Below are 10249 nucleotides of genomic sequence, written 5' to 3'. Positions count from 1 at the left end.
GCGTAATATATGCAAAGACACACCATAAACCTTTTTTTCTCATCTATCACACCCTATTACGTATATATTGGAATTGTGTTTTCATGAAAATATGTTTACCATGTATTTATATTTCGTTTTTATGCACTTTCATGTGAATAAATCACGATTTCATGTCCAAAACTTGAGATATCATTGCATGAAGGGGCTGCCATCATAGGGACACAAAAAGATAAGAATTTAAGGGTGTTTAAGTGTCCCTAGAACACGGTTTAAGGGCTGCACACGAATTGGAATAAGCTTGAAAAAAATGTTGCATGTTGGTTCTTAAAGGGTTCGGTCAAGGGGCTCTACACCGAGGGCTTGGCCAGGGCTCGGTGAGGATCGTTGTAACGCCCCGAAAATTTAAATGTTCACACAAACAACATGCAAATAAGTTATTAAATTCTCTTGTATTTTAATTAAATATTTTAACTGCATTAATTAATTATGTTGTGCATATTTACATGTTTAAAATATATTTTTCTACATGATTGCATTAAAATGTAATTTTAAAAGTTTATTCAAGTTGCGATCGAGGAACGGAGACCGATGACTGAAAAATAGAAAATATTTTTATTAAATAGTTGTTTTTAATTATTTAAAATGTGGGTGGTGCTTTTTCTTATTTTTGAAAATAAGGGGTTTTGAGGTGATTTTATACGCCGGGACGTAATTTTTATCGGTGTTGGATTTTTAACAAAAACACGAACGTTTTAGCAACCCGGCTAATAAATTCACAAACTTTATTAAACAAAACTATTTTTAAAATTCTAATTAAGCACTAATGGGCCTAAATTACCTACTTAATGGGCCAAAGCCTAATTAGTGATTAATTAGACTATAAAATATGTTAAACCCCACCCTTAACCCTACACACTCACGGCCACACACCCACAAGCAATTCAAACACTCCCCATCAGCCAATATACACGACACACACACCACAATTTTGAAGATAAAGTTCGAAATTTCAAGGGGAGTTTCAAGCCTAGGTCGTCGTCGCCGTTCTTCGCAATCGTCAACGGTTTTTCGTGCGTAAAATACGCAAAGGCACGCCATATTCTCCTTTTTACACATCATTCACACCATAGTAATTATTTAAATTCAGTTTGCATGGAAAACAAGTGGGAACTTGAAATATTTTCGGATTTATGATATATGTCAATTTTTTTGGCTTGTTTTTGATTCCAAATTCATGATACTATGTGGTTATGANTCCCTACGAACTTTCTTCGATGAAATCCTCCTATCAAGTCCACGACTGGATGGTATGTTCATCTTCCAAATTGCACTAGAAAATTTGGAAGAGATTTTACGTTGGAGACTAAAACGAGAGGCGGCTCAACCTTGGAAAGAAAAAACCAAAGAGGTCAATTTTTTTTTTCTTTTTGAAAGTGGGAGACGTAAATCATGTGGTGGGGTGGGCTAGGGTTTTTGTAATCAACATGTATTATTTATAATTAAATAATAGCCTAATGACATAATTAACATTAATGGGCTTGATTTAATTAATTGGGCTAGTCCAACTAGTTTAATTAATTTAATCAAGGCCTATTAAAACTTTAATTATTTATTATGATGGACTTGTACTCTTACAAGCCCATTAAACATACCCACCTTATTTAATTTATTAATAAATAAACTCAACTTTTGAGCTTAATAAATTAAATACATTATAAATTCAACATTTGAATTTATTATTTAAATTATAAATTCAACTCATTGAATTTTTATCACTTCCAAAATTTAATATTTAATAAACCCAACATTTGAGTTTAATAAATCAAATTCTCAAATTTTATAAATTCAACTACTTGAATTTATTCTCTCAAAATTTAATTATCATAAATTCAACTCCTTGAATTTACTATATAATATAAATTCAACTTCTTGAATTTATTCTCTCAACGGGAACAAACAATCCAGTACTTGTGTGACCCTCAATGGTTCAGGGATACAGCTAGCCGTGGGTTCACAACTCTTTGTGATTCAGGACATAATCCTTTATTCGGGCTTACCCTATTTAGCCCCATTCTTTTCATCAACACCTTGATTAAGAATGTCAGAACTCATTTCTGATTGCACCCATCGGATCATGGTAAGAGCGTCTAGTAGCATCGCCCCATGATCCCCTAGGTATCACTGATAGTGCCTGCAAGAACCAGTCGATTATGATTAACGTACAGTACGGTCCCTTCATCTCATATATCCCGATCGAATCTGCAACCATTGGTTCATCGAGGGTTGCATATTAATTCGATAACTATGTGATAACTATAACAGTGGCATCGCGTGTACTATTGGAGAACTCCTTCTTCAATGTACATCTCATACTCTGGCCAGAGATTCCATGCACTATTATTACATTAGATCACATAGGATATCCACACCCGTAGGTGAGCGGTGAATCCCCGACTACAATGCACTGGCTCCTATATGTGTCGCAACTATACCCAACCTCGCCACCTGATGACTCTCCTGGAGTCGGTAAACGAGTCAAAGCACAGCCCTAGCATATAGAGCCTCAGTGTTGTCCCGGGTCGTAAGGACTAATGGTGTACAATCATAACCACGGACTTATCCTCTCGATGAATGATAACCACTTGGAAAGTCCGAGGGAGGGTTGTTCGGTATAATCATCATATGACTACCCATCTGTATGTTTGGACATCTCTATGCCCTTACCAAGAAACGCAGTACACAACATCACAGATGCTAGTCTCGAGCTCAAGCGACCTTTATCCACGTTTTAGGCGGCTGAATCGACTAGGAACGAATTTAGATCATACAGTGTTTACAAATGAGTTTCAACATCGAATTACGATTCATTTGTATTAAAGTATAATCAAGGTCTTTATCTATGTTTGAAATCATGGGTATACAGATAAAGAAATAACAAACCATGAAATAATGAATTATATTAAAATAAAGATTGTTCTTTACAACTGAGTCAATAAAATCCCTAGTCAACAGTTGACTTGCAGGGCATCTACTCTAACAGTTATGTGGGCTGCCATGTTAGGAGTATAATCAAGGGGGTTTATACGAAGCTTTAGGGTCCTACAACTCAACAAAAAAAACACTGCACACGAAAACAAAAACAAGTTGGAATAACTTTTCTGTCATGGACTTGAGGGGCTCGGCTCTTTGAGTTTAGTTGCTGGGTTTGGTTCGGTTGGGGCCAGGGCTTGGATATGGCCCTTGAAGGGTCAGGGGAAGAGTCCTAGCCATGATAGGACTCAAAAACCAGGGGCTGGGAGGAGTCCTTGCCAACAAGGACTCCACCCGATCAGAGCCACACCATGGGCTGCGCAGATTTCAGGAGCTGTGCAGGGAGGAAGAGGATTGGACAGGGGGCTTTGGGCTGGGCTAGGTTAGGTCCCTAGGCTCCTAGAAGAGTGCTAGAGGGGTTGGTTCAGGGCCTGGTTGGGTTGGCTAGGTCCTAGCAAGAGAAACAAGAGTGCATGTTTAGATGGGTTTCTCGGCCATGACAAGTTGCTGAGATGTGGCTACGGTTTTGGAGCTTGGGGTTGGTCTGGGCTTGGTCTGAGCGTAGTCCAGGGTGGTTAGGTTCATTAGGGGTCGAGTGGTTCACAGCTGGTAGAGTCCTAGAGGGAGGAGGAGTCCTAGTGCACCAAAACACCCTACACGTACACACACATGCAAACGGGTCTTCTGTCCAGCAAGTTTTTGAGCGGGCCAGGGGTGGTTCTTTGGGCAGGGCTTGGTCAGTAGGGTCCCTAGGTTGGTTTTCTAGGTTTTGGCTCAAGGTGGCTCGGGCGTGGCTCGAGTAAATTAGGAGATGGCTCGGTGTGTTCGATAAGGTGTCAAAAAACGAAAATTAAAAGACTAAAATTGAATCCATGGGTCCACGGGGGTGGATCATGACTTGGAAGGGTAGAAAAAATAATAAAAAGGTTATATTAAAAATTTTGGATCAAAATAACGAGTTTTGGATTTATTCAGGATTTAATCGCCGCACGAAACGTTAATTAACGAATTAATTGAAACGTCTAGTTTTAAGCTTCATAAAATTATGGAAAATTGTATTTAAGCTCAAATAATTATTAAAGGGCTAAGTTTTCAATTTATGAATTTTATATTAAGGTTTTGGGTTAATTCGGGATTAAAACGCAGTAATACGTCTTATTTAAAGATTTATTTAAAAGTTCTCGTTTTAGGCTAAATAAAAATATGAGAAAATTCATGTAATGTTAAATAATTATTTGGGACATGTTAGAGCCAATGGAATTAAGAAAATGTCAAAAACGTGAAATTTTACGTCTAGGGGTAAAACGGTCATTTTAAACCTAAAAATTTAGTAAACGTCATGGCAGTGCACTGAATGCTGTTTTATGTGCCAATATGATTATTTCAAATGTTTATGGATTTTTATGACATGGATTTTAAATGTTTACGATTTATTATGTCAAAATGTTATTTTATAAGGTTATGAGTTAATATGTTAAAATGTTTACTTTAAATGTGTGAGATTTAAATGCATATTTTAAATGTTTATGATGTTGAAATGTTTATTTAAAAAGATGTATGGGTTTTTATATGTTGAAAGATTTCTTTTAAAATATTTATGGATTTTTATGAGGAAACGATAACGTTAAAAGATATGTTGCATGCTTGTTTTTGAAAAGAAAAGGATATTAAATGCATGATTTTTATAAAGTGATGATAATATGAAACGTTGAAGGAAGTGAAGTAATTGTGACTAATACGATGATATGTTGGAAATGTCGTGAGGGTTATGGTCCCAGTGGGAGCCCGACGATCGTCTTTCCTTGGATACGGATATGTATATGTATACGATAATATGTTAACACGTAAGGCCAAGGCCTAGTTGACCGGTGAGAGTGTTGCTGGTGTCCCCGCCGCCCAGTACTGTGGTTACATGTAGATGGATCCATCGCCCAACACGTAGACGTAGACGTAGATGAACACGAAAGTCACAATTGACGATCTGAATTCAACGAAAAGAAAACGGAATACGTATATGTTGATGATAATATGAATATGTTGAGGATGACATGAATATGTTTATGAAAATTTTTATGTAAAAGGATAATGAAAATGTTTTTAAAGTTTATGCATCATGAAAAGGTTCACGAAAATGTTCATGTTTAAAGTTTATGCATCTTCATGAAAACGATATTTTAAGTACAATTATTTTTCACTGTTGCGTGTGGTTTTATACGTATTACTTGTTATCAAGAATATGACGTGTTGAGTCTTTAGACTCACTAGGTGTGATTGATACAGGTGTTTATGATAAAAATGTTATGGGAGGTCTTGATGGTTGACCTGACTGGACTGAAGGTGCACACGACCCGAGGACCAGCGCTTCTAGCTTTCCGCATTTACGATTATGATTTATGTTAAAGATTTTTACGACTTTTTATTTATGCTTTTGAGTGATTTTTGAGACATTATAGTATGGGCTGTATTTCTCGAATATATAGTTGGTTGTGTTTATTTTAAAATGATATCCAAAATATTTTATGTAATTTTTGTGGTTCGGCCGATGCTAGGGAGGTTTTAAAAAAAAAAAATTCTAGCACACATTTTGAGAAAAAGAAAGGCAGACGTTTTAGTTGGTGTAAGGCCCGGGGCCGAAGAGGGCGGGGGGGGATCGCCGGTGCCATGAGGTTGCACGGACAATGAGCGGCTCCTGGCAGGCTTCTAGGCGGAGGGAACATGAATGAACCAATCTTACACCGGATGGAGAGGGATTCCGAGACTGTTCAATGTAATGGACTGTACAGTTGAAGAGGGCTTAAAAGATTTGATCTGTACTACTCATACCACGAAGGTGCATATTCTTTTCGGTAGCTCATCACATCAGAACTCCAAAGTTAAGCGTGCTTGACTTGGGGCAATTCTGGGATGGGTGACCTCCTGGGAAGTTTCCCATGGTGCTTGTGAGTGAGGACATAAGCACGCTGGAAAGACTCGTCTTGGTACAGTGAGAACAGTCGTCGAATCTGGGGCGTTACAGTTGGTATCAGAGCCGACCTCTCCTAATACGATGTGGTTCGGGGACGAACCAAGCGGAAGCTGGTGGGCATGTGAGGCCCGGGGCCGAAGAGGGCGGGGGGTGATCGCCGGTGCCATGAGGTTGCACGGACAATGAGCGGCTCCTGGCAGGCTTCTAGGCGGAGGGAACATGAATGAACCAATCTTACACCGGAAGGAGAGGGATTCCGAGACTGTTCAATGTAATGGACTGTACAGTTGAAGAGGGCTTAAAAGATTTGATATGTACTACTCATACCACGAAGGTGCATATTCTTTTCGGTAGCTCATCACATAAGAACTCCAAAGTTAAGCGTGCTTGACTTGGAGCAATTCTGGGATGGGTGATCTCCTGGGAAGTTTCCCAGGGTGCGTGTGAGTGAGGACATAAGCACGCTGGAAAGACTCGTCTTGGTACAGTGAGGACAGTCGTCGAATCTGGGGCGTTACAGTTGGTATCAGAGCCGACCTCTCCTAATACGATGTGGTTCGGGGACGAACCAAGCGGAAGCTGGTGGGGGCATGTGAGGCCCGGGGCCGAAGAGGGCGGGGGGTGATCGCCGGTGCCATGAGGTTGCACGGACAATGAGCGGCTCCTGGCAGGCTTCTAGGCGGAGGGAACATGAATGAACCAATCACACCGGAAGGAGAGGGATTCCGAGACTGTTCAATGTAATAGACTGTACAGTTGAAGAGGGCTTAAAAGATTTGATATGTACTGCTCATACCACGAAGGTGCATCTTCTTTTCGGTAGCTCATCACATAAGAACTCCAAAGTTAAGCGTGCTTGACTTAGGGCAATTCTGGGATGGGTGACCTCCTGGGAAGTTTCCTAAGGTGCATGTGAGTGAGGACATAACATAAGCACGCTGGAAAGACTCGTCTTGGTACAGTGAGGACAGTCGTCGAATCTGGGGCGTTACAATCGTGGTTAAGGGGCTGGATGGCTAGGACCCGTGGTTGGTCGCTAGGGAAGAGCCCATGATCGCATGGACTCTTCCCATCCATGTGAATTAGGAGTAGGCGCGAGGGGCGGCTGCATGGATGGTTCAGGTGTGGGCAGGGTGGTATAGACTAGGGTTCACGGTGGTCCAGGGGTAGTCAAGAGGGTTAGGACTCAAGAGACAGCTTGGGTGAGGAGTCCTAGTCAAGGGAGGAGAGTTCTATTCTTGTAGGAAACTCGGGAAGCTCGTATTCTTCGTACATGGGGCTACAGCGAGTTAGGATTGGTCCAGTGGGTCTAAGATTGTTCCTAGAGGGGTTGGGCAAGGGTTGGCTTGGGCTCGGCTCGAAGAAAACAAGAGGTGGCTCGATGGGTCATGCTAGGGTTCGAATTAATGGGGTTAAATTGTTAGGGCTTGAATAGTGGGTCCACGGGGGTGGTTCATGGTTCACAATGGTAAATTAGGCAATAAAAAGTCTATGTTTAATATTTGAGAATTTAATAAGAAATTAATTAAAACGCACTACGAATTAATAATTATGAAATTAAATAGAAAACCATTAATTTAAGCCAGATAAAAATATAAAAAATTTAATTTAAGCTTAAATAATTATTTGGGATGGTCGAGTGTCAACAAAAGTAAGAAAAAGTCAAAATCGAGAAATTTTATGTCTAGGGGTAAAACTGTCATTTTACACTTGAAAAATAGTAAACGTCCTGGTAGTGCCCTGAATACCGTAAAATATGTTAATATGATTATTTTAAATGTTTAAGAAATTTTATGATGAAACATTGATGCTAAAAGATACGTTGCATGGTTGGTTTAAAAGAAAAATGATTTATGCATGCTTTAATTTTTATAAAGTGATGAAAATATGAAATGTTGAAGGAAGTTAAGTAATTATGACTAATATAATGATTATGATGATACGATGATATGTAAGGCCAAGGCTCAGTTGACGGATGAGAGTGTCGCTGATGTCCCTGTCGCCCAGTACTGTGGTAATACGTAGATGGATCCATCGACCTTCAGCTAATACGAAAGTCACAATTAACGATCTGAATTCAGCGAAAAGGAAAACGTATACGTATATGAAAAAAGGAATTATGATATGTTTATGATAAAAGGAAAAATGTTTAAGTTATGTATGTTTAAGAAATGTTATGTTATGTAAAAGTATTTTCACTGTTGCATGTGATTGTATATGTACTACTTGCTATTATGGTTATGGTTTGCTGAGTCAATAGACTTACTAGGTATAACCGATGCAGGTGAGCATGATATTGATGCTATTAAGGGACTTGATGGTTTATCTTACTGGACTGAAGGTGTACACAACCCGAGGACCAACGCTAGTTTTCCGAATTTATATTAAGTTTATGATTTAAGTCCACGTTAAAGATTTTTACGACTTTTATGATGTTTTTGAGTGGTTTTGAGAGGTTGTTAGATTTAGCTTTATTTAGAAATATTGCCAAGTTTAGGTTTGGTAAAACGTTTGAAAGTTTTATGTTTTGAATTCTTTCTTTGAAATTTTTAAATAAGAGTTGGTTGTTTTATTTTAGAAATGGTGCAAAGTTATTTTAAAACTATGTATATATATGTATATGTATAAATCGGCCGAATATTTTAAGAAAAGAAAAAAAATTCTAGTAATTTTTTAAGTAAAAAGAGTAGTAGACGTTTCAGTTGGTATTAGAGCAATGTTTCTATAAATGGTTGTGCCACTAGCAGTGCCGGAAAGCTCAGTCGTCAAGCCTCAATATGTAAGTTTAATTGCTTCATATGATTCTTATAATTATACATGCATGATTACATGAATTATACGTTTACGTTACATGTTTTATAACTTTTTGAGATTATATGATTTACATGCTTAAAGTTGCTCAAAAAGAGATTAGTATATGCCGCATGATTAGAAAACTTAGATTTAGATGCATGGTGGTTACGTTTAGAAATTTGGAAACCGTTCAAATATAATGCCTCATAGACGCACACTTATTGCCGATGGGCAAGCCGAGAATGTTGAGGATCGTCATGTGAATGCACCCCCACTCCCTAATGGGGATGCTGCTATTCGTTCACTAGAGGGCATGGCTCACTTCTTTGAGCAGCAGTTTCAGCAGTCTTCGAGGCCACAACACGACGTTTATTATCATTCCCAGAGGCTAAGTTCGAAGGAATTTTCTGGCACCACCGACCCATTTGCTGCTGAGTGTTGGATTCGAGCACTTGAGGTGCACTTTCGCTATATGAATATGGGAGACGTCGACCGTGTTAGATGTGACACTTATATGCTTCGAGATGATGATTCTCTTTGGTGGGAAGGAGTTGAACATGGTATCAATCTCGCCACACTTACTTGGGAGAAATTCAAGAATATGTTCTATGAGAAGTACTTTACTGCTGACGTCCGAGGACGCTTGAAGAGGGAATTCATGACTCTCCGTCAAGGAGACACTACCGTGGTTGAGTTTAAGATGAAGTTTGACAGGGGCTGTCATTTTGTGCCCCTCATTGATAGGGATGCTGCCGAGAAACGTAGGCACTTTATGGATGGCCTTCGATCTATCATGTGCCGTTATGTGATCATGATGCGACCGGCGGATTTTGCAGCTGCCACTGCTTGTCCATTCCAAGCTGAGTAAGCCTTGAAAGATATTGATTTTGAGATGCAGAGCAAGAGCAGCAGCACCAGCAGAGCTCTCAGCCAACCAAGCGGCCATTCACAGGGCCACCGAAAAGCTCAAGGGCAACAAAAGCCTTAAAGACAATGGAAGAAGCCGGGACAGCAATAGCCAGCACCACATGCAGCACCAAAGCCTGAAGATAGACCTTTATGCAAAGAATGCAATCGTTTACATTATGGCAAGTGCATGTGGGGATCTTATAGGTGCTTCATACGCAAAGAAGAAGGACATAAAACTGCTGATTGCTCAAAGAAAAGAGGACCCACTGTGGTCAGAACTTATGTTATGCATGCTGAGGAAGCTGAGGAGGAGCCAGACACGACACTCATCACTGGTAACCTAGTTATTTAACTTTACATTGCCTTAATTGCATGAAATGCGAAAATTGAAGGATCAAATCGTAATTTTCGAAAATTTTACGGACTAAATGGCAATTAACCAAAACTTAAGGGGATAAATTGTAATTTCAGAAAATCTAAGGACCAAAAAATGAAATTTCCAAAATTCAAGGGACCAAAATAGAAATTTCTGAAATTTAAGGGGTCAAAATAGCAATTTTCGAAAAATCT

This window comes from Primulina huaijiensis, chromosome 3, assembly GCF_012295235.1.
Source record: "Primulina huaijiensis isolate GDHJ02 chromosome 3, ASM1229523v2, whole genome shotgun sequence".
NCBI lineage: Eukaryota > Viridiplantae > Streptophyta > Magnoliopsida > Lamiales > Gesneriaceae > Primulina > Primulina huaijiensis.
The sequence above is the reverse complement of the archived record's forward strand: the minus strand, read 5'-3'. Positions refer to the sequence as shown.